The sequence below is a fragment of the Polypterus senegalus genome, chromosome 8, assembly GCF_016835505.1.
Source record: "Polypterus senegalus isolate Bchr_013 chromosome 8, ASM1683550v1, whole genome shotgun sequence".
Lineage (NCBI taxonomy): Eukaryota > Metazoa > Chordata > Cladistia > Polypteriformes > Polypteridae > Polypterus > Polypterus senegalus.
Window position 1 is genome coordinate 84,774,649 of NC_053161.1, and position 23,419 is coordinate 84,798,067.

Sequence of the window (23,419 nt, forward strand, 5' to 3'; positions counted from 1 at the left end):
GTTTTGGTTTACAACGGTTTGGAAAGTGAATGATAAACGGGAAATAAGAGTCCCGTATCCCGTGTGCAGGCCCAGCATTTCTTAAAGGATGAATTAGCAGTAAGAAAGAATGGCAACACTTAAAAATTGGGGCCTACAAATATTAATCAGGAACCGTCATGAAAAAGATCTTAACAAGTGTTTTGTTCGGTTTTAATAAAACTTCAACAGAACTACTATCAGAATTGCGGCTACCGTTAATCACTTTCCGGTAGGTAACTAAACCGCAACAGTGCTCACTTTTATTAATCCTTATTGTTAAACTTGCCCCAAGTCTTCTACATCGCTTTACATTCTGAGGATACGTACTTCACGGGATGGTCTGAATGTGTGTGTCCACCTGATTTGGTGTTTCTGTATACACAGTTGTAATTTAAGAGTGAATTAACTATAATGATCAGATGATGTCAATCGTTTTTTAGATTACACACACCCCTAACTTTGTTTTAGAGTTCAACTTTAATGAAATAAAAAAAAAAAAAACAATATTACATTTTTGGGAAGTGAAAAAGAAAACATCCTCTGAGAACATGCTGTTATGACACCAGTACTCACTGCTCATGACACTGTCAAACTTAAAAATAACGGTTTCTTAATGGTATTTTACTGGGCTGGGTTCCTCGTAAAACAATTGCTTGATACCCATTTCATCCTAGGAAAGATCTTTTGCATATGGAATTAGTTCTTTGGACTTTAAAAAGGCTCATAATATATGGTCAAGCTAAAAATATGTTATATAGTGGGCTACTTAGCTGTTTTCTAAAAGATAAAGAAAACTAGAACTCAGCTGTGGTTACTGTATGCTGCAAGGGTCCTTTTAAAACCAGGAACCAATTGGTATTTCAAAAATCTGTCAATATGTATTCATTGTTATCTATGGAGTCTGTTATGGATCTAAATAAATAAAGAACCTCCATGTGGGTAGTTCTATTGGGAACCAACAATGCTTCCGCTATGGCTTCGGTCTGAATAACTACCTTGGAACCTTTATTTTTAAGAGTGCACAGTCATATAGATGTGCCATTATATGCCTGTGTGTATTGGAATGAACAGGAGTCTCACATTAATATTACTGTTCTTCTTGGTCTATGATATTGACCATCTAACACAAATACTATCTCACTCTGTTTATTTAACAGTGAAATGTGCACTGATTAACACAATTAGCAGTTACACTTAAGACCTGCATTCCAGTAAACGCAAACACATAACATTCTCAATCCATCCACCCATTTTCTAAACCTGCATGCCACAAGGAAGCTGGAGCCCATCCAGCAAGCATTTGGCACAAGGCAGGAACACCTGAATACGGCTTCAATCAATCACATTGTGAACAGACACACACAGCCAAGCACAGACTAGAGCCAATTTAGCCATGCAGATTCACCCAACTCCAATGTCATTGGACTGCAGGAAGAAAAGGTGGGAACCCAAGTCAACACCTGAAGAACATGCAGGTTCCACGCAGGGACGTGAACCCCGGACTCCTTATTACGAGGCAGCAACTACTGTGCCATCCCAATTCACAATGTGCTCGAGGTTATTGATAGTCACGTGGTTGGGCCGGTTCGTTTTTATGCCGGTCGGCTGCTCTGGCAGCAGTGCCCACGTACAGTACGAACACGCTTTCAGTCTCGGGCAATTTGGAATCGCTAATTAACCAAACGTGACAAGTTGACACTTCACACAGGATACGGCGGCGTGTAAGATTAGAACGCAAGGCAACTGCAATAAACACCCTTTTATCAAACTACTACAAATAACTTCTATACACTGGGACTTCTGCTGTTGGTATTCATTTGTGTTATTGGGTATTTGTTTTATGGAACTGGGTTAGTGCCCATTGTCTCACAGGGATACTCTGAACTGGGTTCGTGAGTTCGCGAGATGGATGTTTGCTCCATTAATCTGTGCCTGGTGCTGCTTCTTCATAATTCCAGAAGAATGGGGTGGAATCCCATCAGATTAGTTTTCTATGTGTGTGTTTTATTATGACCGTTTGGTTTTCCTTGTTCATCCCAAAGATGCCCATGTCGTGTTGATGGACTTTATATTAAACTGAATCAAACGTTCATAACTGCAAGGGTTGGCTCTTGACCCGAAATCCTCCATTTGACTTGGAATAAGTGAGTTCCAATGACAGTGGAAGGGTTGACGATCCTATATATATATATATATATATATATATATATATATATATATATATATATATATATATATATATATATATATATATATATATATATATATATATATATATATATATAAAGATGTGACGCATTCACTGATAATTGTACAGTTCTGATAGACTGAACTATTCATTCATTTTCCCGCACATATCCACCAATACCAGGCCGGCTTAAAATTGACAAACCAAAATTCAAGCCTTTGGAAGATAATCGACGCGCAGACTCCCCGCAGACCGCGCCACGGACAGCAGTTAAGTCGGGGTCCTTAATGTTGTGATGAAGCGTCAAAGCTGCTCGGTCAGTTTTGCACAACTGTAGCCAGTCCGCATGGTGGATGTTTGACAGGATGAGTGTTTAACATATTAGTGCATTCTGTTTATACGGAACCGCGCAAACTGGCGACCGTACGTTATCTCATTTATGCGAGACCCGTGCCTGATCCTACATAAGGCAAACCTATCTTCATTTTTCGAGTTTGTCGCTAAGCGTCTTTACGTTTACATAGGAGAAAAGCTTTTCTAGGGGTCGTCCAGGCTGCTTTGTATTGAAATATGCACAAGGCAACCGAACTTTACTGTTTATTATTATTTTTTTTAATAGGCATATTGTCAATTAAAGCGAACATCGAACGGTTGATTGGACTGCTCATTTTAATCGCTGGGTCCTGTGTTCAAACATAATAGGTCTCTCTTTTTAAAAAGGTGAGAATATGTTTCCAGTGCCTTGCCATGGATTTACGGGAATGCGCTCAAGAGCTCCAAAAGCAGCGTTAGAGCTCTCCCTGCAGGCGATTTGAGAAATGCAATACTGCAGTCATTTATTTCCTAAATGCATGCAGTATAAGTAGTCTCACAAATTTTTGGTAAAAAGAAAAAAGTGCTAACTGCATTTATGTACTATTTTGTTAGTCACTCAGATTGATTATTTTTTTCAGAGCACACGTCCACGAGGCGAAGCGATAATTGCTTCTTGGTAAATGGAGCGCGACACTCAAGCGCAGGTTTTAATGAATGTTCTGCATTATTGTGCTTCCTTCGAGTGTCATTTTATTAAACGTCAGAATAATGAAACCATCAGATATTTTAGAGACTTACCTTTTGTCTGGAATAATAAACGAACGTTCAAGATATGCCATCTTCATTGTAATAAGACTTCGTGGCCGCGCCTTTTTGGAATTCATAAATTTCGCCTCTTTCGTGTTGTCAAAGTGTTCTTTTTTATTAAGGTCCTTGTAATATTTCTAGCGCACTCTGAAGAAGGCTATGGACTTGGATTTGAATACTTAAACAATACATGGCCATGTGTAAAGCTGTATATTTAGGCAATCTTCCAAACACAGCTCTACCTAAAACGTGCTTTCGGGAGATTTTGACTCGAACCACTGAAGAGCTTTATAAGAAAACAGAAATATTAAGTAAATAGCAGAATAATCCAAAAAAAAAAACTAGCAGAACTTCCTAATTGTTCACTTTATTTTTATTTACGGTTTCTAAGTCCCATCTACAAAATGTCAATTGCAGGTTAACATGAAAAAATGCCACTTTTAGATTTCTGATCAAAAAAAATCTACTCAAAAAGTGCAATATTTTGTCATTATCTATTTACTAACAAAAGAGACTCTTTTATAATTGATTGGAAGGGAATTATTTGCTAATACATCGACTTCAGGCATTACATGCTTGTGTTGCTTTACTTACCTACAGTATAGGTGTCTTTAGCAAAAATGACATGTTAGCCTAACACTGGGCTGGATTTGCTGCAGCTGTTATTAACCTGAGCCCCTCAGGACCACTGTTGTTGCTGTTCTATTAGCCAAACTCCACCTTTCAAAATATCTGTCAGTTTACAGTATCTCCAAGTAAGATGAGTCCACCCATCCATTTGTTTTTGGAACATTCCTTAGTAGTGAACACAAACTTAGGGGAAGTCAGAGTCCATGTCCTGCAGCATTTTCCTGGAGGCTGGAACCAATCCTGTGGGGATATCAGTTCATTGCGGAATGCACTCACAATACCTCTTTCTGGATCAGTGTAGAGTTGCCAGTTGTGGGAGAAAAAATTAACTATACACAATAAATTTACCCACACCAGTGGGCAAAATGCAAAATGTGCAAAGCGACTAAGCTGGGCCCTTAGAATTGTGAGGCAATGGTGCTAAGCACTTGGAGGGTGTCCTTGATTTCTGTACCTTTCACTTCTCTTCTTATATAGCACACGGGTTTCACTGTTCATTATATTTAAATTAGCTTATATTACACACCAGTCATACTTTCATTTTATAAAATTTTAACTCTCCTGAAAAAGTAAAACAATATGTTACCAAGGTATATTGAATAGGATTAAACTGAACATAAGTTAAATTCATTCAATTGAAAATTCATTTTTGAACAACCATTGAAGTGCAGCTAATGGCAAAATTTCATAAAATTAAGCTGCACGCAATTGAAAATCCAAGGTAGGTATGTTCCTCCAGGTTAATATTGTGCTTCTCATTTAAACTTTATCTAATCACAATGTACTTGTTTATTAATCTGTAAGACTTTAACTCAGCTCTCACAAATTTGTGATTGTCAAACATTACAGTAAAACATTATTAGTGTGAAGTTACAATCATACTGCTGGGACTGTCTTGAACCTTAATTTAACATCATACATGAGCTAAGGGAAATTTCCTACTTGCCTTATTCAGAATTACATAATTTACCATTACAAAGTGTTCTTAAACATGCTTAATAGAACTTAGCATCACTAGGGGCCAGGGTCTATCATGGCAGCACCTGACCTAGCTCCATCATAGAGCCCACTTTCAGTCACACACCCAGTCAGCGATTCATTTGGAATCTCAAATGAACGAGCGCACACAAACCTTTAGGGATGTTACAGGAAAACAGATGAGGAAATGGGGAGAAGGTCCAATCTCCACAAAAAAAAACAAGTAAAACACAGAATGTTGGATCCTTAAGGTAGCAGTATTAACCACAGCATCTTTTTAGGGTGATTGTAGATTATAAAAAAGCCAACAGTAATGGTGAGTATTGCATGTCTTACCTGTTTTAGCAATTGGAGGTTTGTATATCATCCTAGACATACTGACAGTTTTTGAAACATGGTTCTAAATGATATGAAGAAGTTAAGGTAATAAAGTTTCACATGCATCTAAAACATCTCTGATATTTCGATTGCTGATGACAGGTCCCCTGTGCTGACTGTCACAGAGTCTAGTATGTCATCGGTTTTATGATCTCAGGCTTCATAGTTACATTTTAAAATATTACCTTCCTTACACTGGGTGTCCTTTAAAAAAAGAACCACAGCAATGCCATTATAATCCACTGCCAATAGAAGACCTTTAGATCCCAAAGGGTTGAGGTCCCAGGGCCTGGAGCTATGGTAATTCTTCCCAGTAATTGAGATTCATTGTCCTGCTTCAGTTTTTCCACATAAAAGGTGCATTTAAAAGCATCACCTTTTTTGTCTCAATGTCACTTGGTTGTCACTTATTTCATAGGTCTCCATTTATCATAGCACAAGGTTAATTAATAAGGAGCAACATCTCAACTCATTCAGAACCCAATTAGTTTTGAAAGGTATTTCTTTTAAAATATCAAATTTTCAGCCATTTTGGAGGTTAAGTCTATTGGTATGTATGGCCTTTACTTTTCATTTTGAGGTTGCACCGTGTGCAGATGGAAACATTTGAAAAAGCTGTCACATGTATTTGACATGTTGACATTTTGTAGGTAAAATATTTCTGTCAAAAGATAGATTCCAACTACAAACACAGCATAGTGTATATTATTTAAAGGCCATATCATTTCTAGGTTATATTTCATTTACCTCCTCAATTTTGCTGGTGCGTACAGTAAATCTAGTTCATTTACTGAGAGTTTAGCCTTGTAGAAAACAATATTGTGTTAGCCTACCTTATTTGCAGCATGTTGGAAAGTCGAAAGAGACAAATAATATGGCTCATAGAACAGTGTACACACAGGGAAATAACTGAACAAGTAGCTAATGAAAACTTTGTTATATGAAATTAGTGAAGAGTCATGTTTGTGTAATTGGAAAAGAAGAGAAAGACTTTATCTCCTACTTCATTAACAAAATATAAAAACGTTATATTAATTTAGCAGTCAGATTTATGTTAAAAACTACATTTTATGATATTTCACCTTGCAGCTATACTTGTTTGTTTTAATCATGTGCAGTGTCAATGATAGATAGATAGATAGATAGATAGATAGATAGATAGATAGATAGATAGATAGATAGATAGATAGATAATTATGGTCTCTTTTGCAGTTAGACATCATTTATAATGGACATTTCACAAATCTCATAATAATCTCAGTTATCTGAGAATGATAAGCTCTGTTTTATGTATATGTCCCTATCTAGAGTTGTTGCCCCCTTTGCACCAAGTCTTGCTGGGACAGACTTCACCCCACTACAACCCTGAATTGGATTGGTTTGACAATACCATGTTTAAATAAGTATATATGTACGTGATATATGTGTTTGACTTTCCTCATTGTTATATTTCACTCAAAATGAGAGGCAAAATTGTAATTACTTTAGCTTAGTTCTTCATTTAGGTCTGATATATGTATGTTTATTTCAAAAATGGAGATTATTAGCTTAACAATGTTAATATCTGTTTTATGAATAATACTAATTAAATTGTAGCTGCATTAAAATTCAGTGTGTTCCACACCCATTAAGCACTGAGTTCATTTCTTTGTATAACTAAAGAACGCCCAGAGCAGGGCTAATGAATGAACAGAAAGAGAGTAAGTCATTGAAAATAACATTTTTTTAATGTGTCTGGCAATATGAATAAGGCTTTTAGAACTGCATTAAATGAAATATTGAATAATGTATTCATTGTTGTGCTGATGAATCCTTGCAAAGCTGCACCTAGTATGTGAAATAATAAGTGGTCTTACAGGTGTGATGAGTGATAGTGTATGCAGTACAAAAATGTACATTTTAATAAAAGTTCCTTGAGTGTGAACCTCCTTTAATCTTCAAGTGGATTATGCTGGATATATGTTTTTCTTTCTGGGGTTACAAAAAAGGTTTCAAGTGACTCAAATGTTGATTTCCATTACAAAACACTGGAAAGGATATCGTGACTCCATTACCCTCTTTCAATATTGTGATTCACCTAAAACAGGCAGATTGACTCTTCAAGTTTTGGACTGAGGCTTGTTTTAAATACAGTGAAAATGACTAAGTGTCTGAGATACAGTATGGAACATATATAGTGTAATATAACAGAGGGACTTCACCAAGATGATATACTTATGATCATTTACATTTTGGGAACTATCTATAAAAATTAAACAGTTATATATACATACAAAAACACAGATAAATTATCAGCAAAGAGTAAAGTTAAAGCCACATACTGAAAATTAGTATCTAGGCCTTTTAAGTCATCAAGGAAAAAAAGTCATCAAGGGAAAACTACAAATAAATTTAAATAAATTACATCACAGCTAAAATAATGGATTATTAACAAAAAGATTGAGCAAATAAATGGCAGAAGCGGGAGATTTACTGATCAGTCAGCATACGTTCAGAAGACAGAAGTCGTGTTTTACCAACATGCTGGAATTCCATAAGGAAGCAACAAAAGCATATGATCAAAGTTGAGCTTATGATATTATTTATCTGGACTTCGAGAAAACATTTCAAAAGGTGCCACATGAGAGGTCTGGCATCAAACTAAAAGAAGTGGGAGGTTAGGGTGATGTTTATAGATGGGTGGAGAATTGGCTAAGACACAGGATGCAGATTGTGATGGGATGAGGAACCTTATCAGAATTGGCTGATGTTAGGAGTGATGTTCCACGGGGGTCAGTGCTAGGGCTGCTACTATTTTTTATATACTTAAATGATTGAGATGGAAATATAAGTTATACATTGGTAAAGTCTATAGATGATACCAAGAAAGGTACATTTGCCGATAATCAATAATGCAATAAATCACCAAAGAGGAACTTGGACAGAATAGGCAGATTTGTGGCAGATTAAATTTATTGTAGGTAAATATAATGTATGACACATAGGAATGTCTGAAGATCAAAAATACGCCTTATGAAAAGGATTTAGGAGTCATAGTGTACTCAACACTATCAGCTATAACTATCATCATCCAGACAGAGTTTAGAAGCCATTAAGAAGACTAACAAAATATTAGGTTATATAGCACAATGTCTAGAGTACAGGTCCAAGAAGGTTATGCTTAAGGTTTATAACACACTGGTTAGACCTCATCTAGAGTACTGCTTTCATTTTTGGTCTCCAGGCTACAAAAACAACATAGCAGCTCTGGAAAAAGTCCAGAAAAGAGCAACTAGGCTGATTCCAGGGCTGCAGAGGATGAATTATGAGGAAAGATTAAAAGAGCTGAGACGTTTCCTTTATAAACAAAAGACAATTAAGTGGATTCATGATTGAATAGTTTAAAGTTATGAAATGAATTAGTACAGTGGATCAAGGCTGATATTTTAAAATTAGTTCAACAAGAACACAGGGATTTAGTTGGTCTTCATGATTTATATTCCTGCATTAATAAAGGGAAAAGGTATGTCAGCTGTTAGGCAAACACCACTGGAATGCACAAGATTGCTGTTCCTGTTGGAAATCGCAATATTGTGGAACTGGTTTTACTTTGCTTGCTCTCATTACTCCAGGATGTACCTGGTTAATGAAGTGCTGTTCCCGGCTATAGCTATAAGTCTAAAAAATAAAGCATCTGAGGTAATCTGGGTGCACGTGTTGGCCAATATTTTAACACTGTGTGTGACAGCTGATGTTTCTTTTATTATTCAATACGTTTTGACAGATACAGTATCAAATAGTTCTGAAAGTCAAAGGACAATGACCACAGTTTGCCAGTGATCACAATGGGAAGTTTCATTAAGCTTTGGCCTTGAGTTGTAAGGGCTGCATTCATCTATGGGAAGTAAAGCTTACAGAAGACATTTGATGGTCTGTAACTCATCTGTTAACTGCATATCCTGTGTTGTATTGTAATATTCTTTTCACATGAAGGCTTTACTGCCTTCATTTAATTTTTTAACAAGAATCCCTTAGGTGAAATACAGGGAACATGTGTAGACATATAAGATAGGCCAACCGTTGTAACAATCACGACTGCATGTTATCTTTGTTTTGTCCACCGTGCTCAATAGGGGAGAAAATAATTAAACTCTTTTCCTTCTTGCACAGCATGCTTCTAGAAAAGTGGAAAATTCATAGAGTCTGAATTTGTTTCATTTTGTATTTTGTGTGCCCTAGATAAAGCACATTTTCCTCATGTCTAACCTTATCATCAAACATATTTCAGCAAGTAAAAAGAATAAAAATGGAAAAAAGGTGCAGATGTTTGATTTCCAAGGCTAAGTAGCTTGATTGTTGTGTGGCTGGGGAGCTTTAAATGCATCAGGAGCACAGTTACAATAATCAAGTTTCACAGTGATGCTGACTAAGTAAAAAGGAAGCTTTTGAAAACTTTGGTCTTGAGTATCTTATTCATTTTAGCTATCCCTTTAAGCATTGCTTGGGATCAACTTGAGAATCAAACTGTGTAAAACGTAATGTAAATAAGAGGCAGTTCTTTAATTTTTAAAGGGAGTTGTCTATTGCATAATAGCATGCATTACTAAGAAGTTGTGGCTGAAAGAGTCTTTAAAAAGGGATTTTTTTTTTCTAATTTACTCTAATACACCTCTGTATGGTGTATTAATCCTACATTACACTTTTATCCATCTATTTTCAAATTTGCTTATCCATTTCATCATAGCTGATACCCATGCTATATATCTTCTAGAAATTGGGTTCAAGGCCAGAACCATCCCTGGACATAACACCAGTCCATCATAGTAATACTATGCATATTAAATAGAATATGATACCAAAACTTCCTAAAGTCAAATATCCTAAAACAACTGCATTTAAGCCAGCTTCTGTGGTGAGCCAATTCCCTTTCCCAAATTCAGGCTACACATCTCTCTCTCTCTACGCTTTGTGGAACCCAGCCGCTAAAAAAATTCATCCATGACACTTTTTCAGTCGTCAGTTTAGGATGAAGACCCTCGTCTTCTCTGTTGCACGCGAAAACAAATATTTTTATATTAAACCTTTCACACTGATATTTGATTGACATTATTCCTGCCATTGTTGAGAAATGCACTGTGTCTAGTGTGGGTATTATTATTATTATTATTATTAGTAGTAGTAGTAGTAGTATTGGTTTATTGAAATAGTGTTCATTTTTTAATCAAACTGAAATCTGCAACTATACTCAGCAAAAAAGAAACGTCCTCTGACTTTCAACTGTTTTTACTTTCAGTAAACTTAATGTGTAAATATTTGTATGAACAGTAAAAGAGTCAACACCATAAGACATAAACTAAAAATGTTTCATAATGTGTCCCTGAATGAAGGGAGGCTCAAAATCAAAAGTACTAGTCAGTATCTGGTGTGGCCACCAGCTGCTTGAAGCACTGCAGTGCATCTCCTCCTCATGGACTGGACCAAATTTGTCAGTTCTTGCTGTGAGATGTTACCCCACTCTTCCACCAAGGCACCTGCAAGTTCCTGGACATTTCTGGGGGGAATGGCCCTAGCCCTCACCCTGCGATCCAACAGGCCCCAGACGTGCTCAATGGGATTGAGATCCGGGCTCTTCCACTACGAGGATGATCAGCTGTCCTTCCTGTCTCCCTGTAGCGCTGTCTTAGGCGTCTCACAGTGCGGACATGGCAATTTATTGCCCTAGCCACATCAGCAGTCCTCATGCCTCCCTGCAGCATGCCTAATGCACGTTCACGCAGATGAGCAGGGACCCTGGGCATCTTTCTTTGGGTGTTTTTCACAGTCGGTAGACAAGTCTCTTTAGTGTCCTGCGTTTTTAGAACTGTGACCTTAAATGCCTACTTTCTGTAAGCTGTTAAGGTCTTAACGACCATTCCACAGGTGCATGTTAATTAATTGATTATGGTTAATTGAACATGCATGGAAAACATTGTTTAAACCCTTTACAATGAAGATTTGTAAAGTTATTTGGATTTTTAAAACATTATTGTTGAAATACACAGTCCTGAAAAAGGGACGTTTCTTTTTTTGCTGAGTATATATACATTATTACATTTTGAAATGCACTATTTAAAAAGACGATGATGGCTCAAGAGGGCTAAATTACCATTATTTTCAAAATCAAAATAAATTTTATCTTTATTTTTTCCCATATATAATTATAATTATTTTAACCTACTAGTCATGAACAATAAACAAATAATTTGTCTTTCCCGTTGTGCAGAACAGAATTACAATATATGAGACAATATGGAAAAAATATGCATTTTAAAATGTGCAATTCAGCATTAAAGACATGTAGCATTACTTAAAGAATGATTCCCTGCCAATTATCCTGTGAACATACATAAAAGAATTATCTAACATTTAAAATTTAATGTAAACGTATAATGGGGCATGCGTTATGGTAAGAGGATCTAAATAATTTAATCAACAAAATACATTTTTATTTTCTAGTGTCAACTGTACAAAACTAGCCGCTTAATTCAGAGTGTTTTGGACATTTCTATGGTGTTCAGCTAAAAACATACTTGTAACTTTCAACTTGATATTAGCTATTTGCACTAAAAAAAGATTGCCCTATCAAAATTACTTTGTGTCACAGATTAGTTTAGCCAAAAGCAGTTTTAGAATGAGCCACACTTCTAGTACACTGGATCTCACCGGGTCTCTGAGGCTCTAATACCAGCTGTGGTACAGTATGTCCTCAGTGAACAGCAAAAATCAACAAAGGCCTCCATCAGTGCCTTCTTGCTTAAGAAATTAATATATTGGTGTTGGTAAAACCATATCAGTCTTATCTCTTTGCTTCAAGAAGTCTTTTTGTCAAGGTTTGAGTATTTTATCAGTATACAGTTCTTCTTCCATGCTAACAAATAACAGGTCTGTCCAAGAAAGGCCATTATCAAATTTTAGAACACACAGCATGAATAAAATTTAATAGCAAAAGTGTTCATATCTATGTGTGGATTTATTTATCTTTGGTGGTTTTTATCTGTCACTACTTACTCATTAGCTATCTGTTTTGGCCAGAAAACACCAGTGATAACTTACTAAAGACAGTAGTCCCTGGTTTAAATACAGTGATTTTTATTTAACAGAGTACCTTGATAGTCGTCATTTTGAAATCAGCGCAGTACAGTCCAGCACCATCCAAATCAATCCTTCTGTCCTTTCTCTCTCCATTAACTCCTCCTTTTGAAACCTCCTGTTGACTCTCACTCCTTGAGTGATATAAGGTGGCCACTTTTATACGTGACCAGGTAGTACGCTTGGTGTTGTCCTTTTCCAGCAGCACCCTACGGTAGCCCCCAAGGAAACTAACAGGACTGTTTTCCTGAACTACACATGGTCCTATGTGTGTCTAAACTACGGGCAGACCAGGAGAACTATCACATAATGTACTGGGGGACTGACTGTTCCTTATATGCCGTGCCCCCCAGTTTCCTTACCCAGACTGAAAAAAGGAGCAGGGACCATCCCATCTGGAATGCGCATCCAACCAAACTGTCTGTCCATCCTTGATCCCAGTTGAGAAGAAACAATTTATCATTTCTTTCTGTACTGTACAAGGTTAACACCACTATTCAGTTACCTTATTTAGATATTTCTATTATTTAGATTCTTTTACCTATCACTAGTCACTAATTATCTATCTATCTATCTATCTATCTATCTATCTATCTATCTATCTATCTATCTATCTATCTATCTTCTTGCTTGTATTTAATTCAATAATAACATTTTTTACAGTCTGTAACAATAGTTTTATGTTTTTCTTTAGTTATAAGATATAAATAAGAGAAGGTAAAAGCAAATACCTGGGCATGCCTGCTATTATTTATTTCTGTTTTGTAAACAATGTACCGACTAGCATTATAAAAAGAATATGAAGACAAAGGAGTTAAATTCAATGCCAAATAATGGTTCTTGTATATACATAAATGACACCCAGGGTTTTTGAGTATGAAAAATGTGTTGCTCAGTACTGTATATTCGAGCAATTCTTTAGAAAGGCCTATTGTGCCAATATTACCTTGCTTTTTTAAGATCTGCATTACTTATAAAGTCTTCTGGAGTATTTATTACAAAGTGATGCTATTAATGTTTATCATATTCATTCCCAGCAAAATATATAAATAAATAAACTATGATGAATATCTGGTCAAGGTTTGTGGTGTTATTATCAACAAGAAAGTATCTTAGATATTACTGTTTCTTCTTTCTCAGGACGGCACAACAAAGGATGACTGCTGGTTTCCTTGGGCTTCTTGAAGTGATTTGTCAATATTTTGATCTTCTTCTTCATAAACTGGATAAGGGATGGAGTCTGAAGAATAATGAGTGACAATGCTTAGAGGCATCCATAAAAATTATATTGATCACCTCTGAAGGAAAAGTATGCTTAACACAATGTCCCGGTATGTATGTTCTTTATCTGTTTTTTTATTTTTTGTTCCTTTTTCTTTTCTTTGAGGCAACACATCTATTTAAAATGACCTTTAAAAAGCAGTTAAGAAATAAGCACAATCTAATATAAAATTGTTGAAAGATTGTTTGTGTTCCATCTAAGGTAGCGAACTCTGTTAATAAGCACTTCTCGTTGTGCTGTATATGAATGCTGTGCAAAATAATGTTAAACATTATGAAATAGACAGCACAGATAGTACAAGAAAAATAATATGTTATTTCAAACTTAATTTGTAGAAACTACTCTGCATTCATTTTTATTAGGAACCATTGAAAAGTGTGAAATTATAAAAATAACTATTTTCTAAATGTCATACTAAATATGTAAGAAAAACATAGAACGCATGTCACATGCATTTCTTAACTCATTTTAAGTGAATTGAGATCGGCTATTGTTAAACTGTTTTTTCTTTTATTTTCCAGTAAGCATGCCAATGCTCTTCTACTAAGTGCTGCTCCTTTAAAATTGGTTTACGCAGCTGTTCAACCAGATGACCAAATCAATATGCATTAACCCCATTAGCTGGAGCTTTGAGATTGTTGATTTGACATGGATAAAAATGCAAAACTTCTGATATTTTATAAAATCGTACTATAAAATAACAGAACACAGCTGTTTTTTTCTTTAGTTTGGACCCAATAAAAACGTACTTATAACTAGTAGTAAAATCATTGAGGAAAGGGCATGCTCATGTGAGTGTGATGCAGTTATAATCTAGGTGGAGTACATGCGCATCTTTTTCTGATGAATGTTCATTACTTTCCTTTATTACTCTGACTGAACCTTATCTTTTTAATGCTAATACCACTGCACTTATCAATGTCAGTTTTCAGCAAAGTTTACCTCTTGTTTCATGCTGAAAGAAGAGCCTTTTTGCAAAGACTAATGAGATTTTTTAATGCTTTCTGCTGCTTCCTGTTTAACCCAACAACGGGCACCATTGTTTGATACTAGGGTATGTTTCATTATAGTGAACATGTGCAACAATGCAATTATCCATCTGTGCCTGGGTAACTGGAAAATGTCTCTAAACATTAATAGTTTAGCAGCTCATCAGAGAAAAATAAATCTAAATTCAGCAAGACATGTGTAAGTGTAACAAGATACAGTGGAGTGTCTGTCTGCCTATTGTCAACAGCCGAGGCAGTCTTTGTTATAAGGGTATCAGCACTTTGAAAGCATTTATATAATAGGAATTATGAAAAATAATAAACAGCCATATTTAGAAATGCTGCAGCCCTTTGTTATGTGGATCTTGTGTAAAACTGGGTGGATAATCTAAAGCATATCTGCATAATTTATAGCACCTATCATATTATAAAAAATCATTGGCTACCTCAGAAATGTGTTTGTCATTATTTGTTCTTGCATCTCTCAAGTCTAAGTTCAATGAATGCTAACAGCTTTGCATCCCTATCATGGGCTCCTATGATTAGAGTAAGGGTACATTCAAAAAGCATTTAGACCACCATATGCTACTGCCTTCAGGCACTCCAGCTGTTACCATAAGGCCAACTACCAAATGCACTTCAAAAAGACCAGGAAGTCCTTACCCAGCTGCCTTTTGCAGTTTTGGTGTACAGAACAAAAAGGTTCAGCACTCAGCATATGAAACCTGTCCAAAACCTAAGATGACTGACAGGGTCACTGGTGTCCTCTCATTAGACATTTAGCTAAGCCAAGTAGGCCACATCTGTGCAGCCATCTTTTGATTACCTTTGGTGCTATATGGCTTGTAGCTAAATGTCTACATAATATGAAGATGAAAGCCGGAAAAAGACATTTCAGTCCCTTCTATCCTGTCATGAGGGCATCGTATGGTTTCTTTTCTTAACCGTTTTGGAAATAGAGATGATGGGTTTATATAATGCATTTTAATGTTGATTGAGACTTTTCAGCAAAAGACCAAAGCTTGTAAGCAGCATGTTTAAAAATTGCATTGGTCTAGAGAAAGAAGGAAAAATCTTTAAAGTGGTAGGGGCCAGAAGAAGAGTAACAGTTATGTCCATAAAGATGGAGTATCCTGGTAATCGTGTTTCAGAGCCAGCAGTGACATTCTTGACATTCTATACAAAGAACAACTCTAATAATGAGTGCAAAGGGCAGGTTTTAACAATGGCAGCATGCATGGTAGAGAATCTTTTTTGAATGAAAGTTACAGGATAGAGTGATGGCTAGAGCCATCAGAGATCTGTTTCATTCACTGAGATATCACTGTGTTCATAAGAATTACTTACGAACGCTATGAAATAGTGAGTCCTGATTCAAAGCACAAGAAAACCTCCACACATGATACTGTATACCATTCGACTTCTCTTGAATATCTAATTATGCTATTTAAGACGCTGAGATTTTTGGGATTCCATCTTATGTTTGGCCCTCTAGGTCTGAAAAGATATTATTTATAATAATATTATTTTAATAATTATTAATAATTTTATTTTTTACCATATTTTGTGCAATAAATTAAACACTTATTGTAAAGAGTAAAACAAGAGGTGTTTGCAGCTAAAATGATCATAAGGATTTGAAGTTGTGTATACCACATCAAAAGATCTCTGGGGTTCACCCTAAATGGGATACAAGTTGTCAAATTTACTCCTTTTTTATAAACCTTGAATCAGTAATATAGACACGTGGAGTGTCATGTTATGCTATTTTAAGGTTGTTGAACACAAATATGATAATATGTTTGATTTCTGATTCGTTACTGGTGGTCATAGCACTCTAACAACCACTCCCAGAAGGTTAAAAATTACAAATTTCAAACAAAATTATGTGTGTAATTTTTCAAACTAGGGCAACACGGTGAAGTAGTGGGTAGCGCTGCTGCCTCGCAGTTAGGAGACCCGGGTTCGCTTCCCGGGTCCTCCCTGTGTGGAGTTTGCATGTTCTCCCTGTGTCTGTGTGGATTTTGTCTGGGTGCTCCAGTTTCCTCCCATAGTCCAAAGACATGCAGGTTAGGTGTATTGGCGATTCTAAATTGTCCCGTGTGTGTGCACCCTGCGGTGGGCTAGCGCCCTGCCCGAGGTTTGTTTCCTGCCTTGCACCCTATGTTGGATGGGATTGGCTCCAGCAGACCCCCGTGTCCCTGTAGTTAGGATATAGTCGGTTGGATAATGGATGGATTTTTTAAACTATTTCAAGGTCAGTGATTATGAATATGACGTTATTTTTTGATCCTTTACTAGTGATCTAGCCCTCTATGGAACTCTCTATCAAAGGGTGGAAATGGCAAATTTCTATTAAAACCAAGAATATTTCAGCTTTAAACATTTAAATTGAAGGACACATTTTAATATTTCGAATATCTGACACAACTAGTCTTGTTTAATTTGTATTTCTGCCTCATGAAGTAAATTTTTACATTTCTTATGAACACTCCAGATTAATGCATGTTACACTAATTCATACTCTTTATTATTATTACATTTCATTCTCAAAACTGTTTATTCCAGTTTAGGGTTTTTTGGGGGCAAAGGCCTCTCCCAGTAATATTGCAATCAATGTGACAGCCTACCCTGAACAGGAAGTCTATCAGAGGGTCCACTCATACACATACACATTGGGGCAGTTTACAAATGCCAATGACCACAACATGCACATCTAAAAGGACAATCAGTCTACACTGAGAATTCCACTCACAAGCATGCAGATTGTACAAGCACCACACAGATAATAACCAGGAGTGGGATTCACACAATGGGTACATTAGGCAGCAGTGATAAACATGCTCCATTGTGTCTCTGTACATTTTATTATCATTCTTTATTTAGTAAAATTCTTGTCCATGATGACGTATATTCATAGTTCATTATACATGGAATACATCAGAAATACAAAGTTACCATGCAGTAAAGAACAACATTTCTTTAGATGTTTCCTTCATTAAGTCCAATGATTCCTTTTCAGAGTTTAAAAGATCAAAATCTGTCTAAAAAGTGACAATGAGCTGTGGCATAATAAACTTTGGATAAGGCGAAGGCTGAAGAAATGAGAAGTTGCCCAGTAGGTTGGATGTCTCATCTTTAATTAGATTTTCAGAATTCTATTTTCGTCTCCCCATGAGAAAGTGTATGATAGTCTGAAGAAAATAAAAGCAAATGGCCTTTATAACATAAAATTTTTAAATCAGCTTTAGCAGGGTCATAGAGGTGCAGAGACTATCCCAGCTGGGAGTCGCATGGTGAAGGAACCAACCCTTGGCAGAATAGTACATTATACTCAGGCATATCTGTGGTGGACATTTCAAAAAACCCTGAGTTCCCAGAAAACATGGGCAGAAGCTGCAAACCTCACACAGCATACAACAAATGAGTGTGGGAATTGATTGTACAACACTGAGTCCATTTTTATAAACACATGGTTAGTCTACAATATTAAACAATGTTATGAATAAAATTGTGACGTGCGTCTACCCTACAGACATTTACACTGAAAAATCATTACAAGACACAAGACCACATAAAACACAGGTCTTTGTGATCATTGTTGAACTCTCAAGAAAGAAAACAAACAGGAAAAAATGAAGACAATTAACCAAGAATGTTCTTGGGAGATGAGCCTTTTTTTTTTGCTGCTAAATTTTATTTGAAAAACTCCTTTAGATGGGACTGTCTTATTTAGTGTGGACTTAGTATTGAATCTGATGTATTTTCTCCAAAATATAGTATTGCACTTTATTGAATTTTGTTTTATTATTGTGTTTTGCTCTTTCCACAAAAAAAGTTCCCCAGGAACCATTTTGTCTGTAAGATTTTGTTTCATTCCCTCACACTAAAGATTTATACATTGTCATGGCCTAATTGCTTATTTAGACCTGTCATTTGTCTAGTTCTGCATATCAGTGGATGCAAATATTGCTCATTAGTTTTGTATTTGGATGTACTCTTTTAAGAATTGCCTCCTATCACTCATACCTGGGGCCAGTAAGATGGTGAAATGGTTTGCATGTGCTGCACAACTTCTGGTTGTGGGTTATGTCTGCTTTGCTTACCACAGTTTAATATATACAGTATATATCTCCTCCTTTGGTACTCAGAGTTCACACAAGCTCTCATCAGGCTTGACCACTCTCCAGAACAGCGCTCCTCGCTCTCCAGGGACTCATATGCAACCACTCCAGATATCTTAGTGCTATTTGGCTATTTCTGGTTAACTCTGATTCATTTCAGATTTCTTTTTTTTCATGCACTTTGGAATTAATTCCTTGCGTAATTCTTATATACCCTTTCACCTATAACTCAGTATCTTTTATACAGTAGTGTAGGCGCTATACTTCCTGCAAAAAAATAAACTGCACCTGCCATTTTGCAGTGGCTCAGTGTTACATCAGGTAATACCAAAAATCAATCCAGTGTCCTAAAGTGTGAACATTGCTGCTGGGGTCTTAAGGCTGAGCGCAAGAAATTATTATTTATACCATTTATTACCAGCTCTACCTTGCTAGTAAACCCACCTCTTCTTTTCCACCATCTTCGCTTATTGACTGCATTGCTGAAATTAAATCCTGGTTTTCTTCAAATTTTCTTAAATTAAACAGTGACAAAACTGAGGTTCTCTTCATTGGTATTGTGGTCCCCGGCCGGGGCTGGAGCCCGGCCGGGACGCCCAGGAGGAGGAGAGGATGGCTTGTGCCTCCTCCAGACCGTGAGGGGGAGTCCGTCTTGGTTGTGTAGGGGACCGCGGGTACAGGGCTTGGAAGCCCAGCCCTGTAGGGACCCGTGGCCACCGCCAGGCGTCACCCCGGTGCCTAATTATCCCGGGAGCCCGGCACTTCCGCCACACCAGGAAGTGCCGGGGGAAGACTTTGTGTGGCGCCCGGAGAACCGCCAGGAAAGCATCCGACACTTCCGCCATGCTGGGGCGTGGCTAAAGAGAAGAGGCCGGAAACACCTGGGGCTCATCCGGGGCATTATTTAAGGGGCCGCCTCCCTCCAGTCATTTGGTGGAAGTCGGGAGGAAGTAGACGGAGCTGGAGAGAGGACAGGAGGCGGCCAGTGGAAAGGCACAGTGACTGTGGGCCCTGGACTTTTGGGGGATTCGGTGCAGAAGGCACTGGGGTTTCGTGAGTGCACGAATTTATAACTTTATATATATTGTACATAATAAACAGTGTGTGGAGCAAAATATGTCGTCCGTCTGTCTGTGCTGGGGCCAGCGTTCACAGTATAAAATCAACATTATCCAAAGCCGATAATCTTTCACTTGCTATTAATTACTGATTTGTTTCCCCTTCACCTCAGGTCAAGAGTCTGGGTGTCATCCTTGACAATACTCTATCTTTCCAATCTCACAATTAATAACATCACCCGGTCTGCTTACTTCCACCTACATAATATTTATCGCATCCGCCCCTCCCTCACACCCCATACCACTGCCATTCTTGTTCACAGTCTTGTTACTTTCTCGTGTGGACTACTGCAATTCACTCTTCTTTGGTCTCTCCAATAAATCTCTCCATAAGCTTCAGCTGGTACACAATTCTACTGCTCGCATCATTACTTGAACCCCATCTATTCACCATATTACTCCAGTCTTGCAGCAGCTTCATTGGCTCCCGATTAAGTTTTGAATTGATTTTAAAATTCTGCCGTTAACATTTAAGCCCATTCATAACCTTGACCCTTCATATCTGTCCAACATTCTTCAAGTTGCCATTTCCTCCTGTAACCTTAGATCCTCTTCCTCCATCCATCTGACCATCCCTCTTGCCCGTTTAACCTCCATGGGGAGCAGAGCACTCAGTCATTCTGCTCCCAAGCTCTGGAACTCACTACCTACTGAGCGTAGAAATCTAATTATTTTCAACCTTCAAATGTAAACTTAAAACCCATCTGTTTAAAATGTTTTTTTCTTTGTGATTACAGTGGCTTTGTTTGGTTTTAATTTTTATATTTTCTGTATTTTCTGATGTTTTAAGTTGTTTATAATGTGTTTTTTTTTTTTTATTGTTTGTTCGGTGTCCTTGAGTTCTTAGAAAGGCGGCTTGTATAAATAAAATGTTTTATTATTATTATTAGAGAAAGAAAGAAAACCTTAAAATCTCTACCTGTATTGCAACGTCAACCAATATATATAACTGATTTCTTTAAATTCCTTGGAACGTTCATTCGTAACAAGATGAAATGAAATGTTAACCCAGAATATTGTTGGTTATCATGAAGCCATAAGATATATACTCTTTAATTAAATACATGGTGAGTCAATTTCTTAGTTCACATTTTCTAAATCATTACTGAAATTGTTCCCCAAACACTGTCAACATTTCACATGATACCCAACCTTTGCCTTGCAGGTGGACGGCCCACATGGCAGCTTCACTCAGCTTCTTCAAGCCAGAAGTCCACGTGATCATCATCATCATCATCAAATCCTTCCGTGAAAACCATAAATACAAAGAGGACTGTCTCATTTAGGTTAGGTAGATTGCCCAGAGGGGACTTGGCGGTCTCATGGCCTGGAATCCCTGCAGATTTTTTTTTTTTTTCTCCGGCCGTCTGGAGTTTTTTTTTTTGTTTTTTCTGTCCCCCCTGGCCATTGAACCTTACTCTTATTCTATGTTAATTAATGTTGACTTATTTTATTTTCTTACTTTGTCTCTTATTTTTCTATTGTTCATTATGTAAAGCCCTTTGAGCTACATTTTTTGTATGAAAATGTGCTATATAAATAAATGTTGTTGTTGTTGTTGTTGATGTGTGTAATCCATCACGCAGTAGGTAAAGGAGCACCTATTCCCACCGAACTCCCCCAAATCCTTCCAAGGCCAGGGTACAGGAGAGAGGCCCAGAATATTTGTTCTTGACAAAAAGTGAAGTGACTTGACTTTTTGAAAACCATCATGTATTACTTAGCTGATTTCCACTATGTAGTCCAGTTAGGAGAACAAGACAAGACAACATTATACTAAAGAGCACAGACACAAATAACTCCCTCCACACTAAGGTCACAGAAGTTCGCCAAATCATGTTTACTTGCACTCTTTTGAATTGGAGAAGACTTCTGACCGTGATGGGGCATCACAGAAACTTCTTCCTAGTAATTTGGTTTGGGGTCACTATTGTGTGCTTCTCAATCCTTGTATTTGAGAAATCAGAATTAGATTTGCATTGTTGGAGAAGGTGTGACTTGTCTTATGACTTGTTCCCAATTTATGTGGACAGAATATCAAGGCATATTGAATATAATTTTGAATCCTGAGGGTTGAACTTTCACATTTGTTCTTTTTATCATCAGTCTGTGATGTCCAATAGCAGTTGGCAATGAAGCATAATTCTTTTAAGGAGGATTACCAGCATCTCCAGACTTGAAATTTATATGATCTGGTTTCATTTTACTTTTTCTTTTCCCAGAGCTTTTACCAAGACTTTATGTTTTCTCTTACAGTTTATTGGGTTTCCGATTTTCGCTTCTACAACAACAAAAACAACAACATTTAAATATATAGCACATTTTCATAAAAACAGTAGCTCAAAGTGCTTTACATATTAAAGAATAGAAAAATGAAAGACACAATTATAAAACAAAATAAATCAACATTAATTAACATTGAATAAGAGTAAGGTTCAATGGCCAGGGGGGACAGAAAAAACAAAAACTCCAGACGGCTGGAGAAAAATAAAATCTGTAGGGATTCCAGACCATGAGACCGCCCAGTCCCCTCCGCGCATTCTACCTAACATAAATGAAACAGTCCTCTTTGGATTTAGGATTCTCACGGAAGGGCTTGATGATGATGATGGTCACGTAGACTTCTGCCTTTTAATCAGTCCATCATTGTTTGAGCATCATGAAGCTTTGAGTAGGTGGAGGGGGCGCAGGCCACCACCACAAATAAACCGGAAAAAGAAACAGAAAAGAGAGTAGGGGTCAGTACCGATTTTAGAGCCACCATGAATAGTTGTTATGATGAATTGAACATACTGTGAGTATCAGGATTAAGTTAAATTGAAGTTATAAAAAGGCCATGTTAAAGTAATGTGTTTTCAGCAGTGTTTTAAAGTGCTCTACTGTATTTGCCTGGCGAATTCCTATTGGCAGGCTATTCCAGATTTTAGGTGCATAGCAGCAGAAGGCCGCCTCACCACTTCTTTTAAGTTTTGTTCTTGGAATTTTAAGGAGACACTCATTTGAGGATCTGAGGTTACGATTTGGAATATAAAGGTGTCAGACATTCCGATATATAAGATGGGGCGAGATTATTTAAGGCTTTATAAACCATAAGCAGAATTTTAAAGTCAATTCTGAATGACACAGGTAACCAGTGTAGTGGTCTGGCCTTTGTTTCTGGTTTTAAGCATATTTTTAAGTAGTTAAAAATGAATCTTTTCTGAATCCATTTTATTTTACTGTGGGCACTGTTTTTTTTCAAGCATGGTTGTGATAACGTTGCTATATGAAATGCCCAAAAGCACATAGCGTACGATGTCACCATCTGAACAGTATAGAGTTCAACACTGTACTCTTCCTGGTTATCTAAGATTACAGATTCGTTAAAAAATTTTGTGAGTGTGTTTCTTTGTGGCAGATTCCTGGTAAAAAATGACTGTGTTTTCTCCTTTTGATGATTCTTGTTTAGAAAATGTAACTTGGTTATTTGGTATATTTGACTT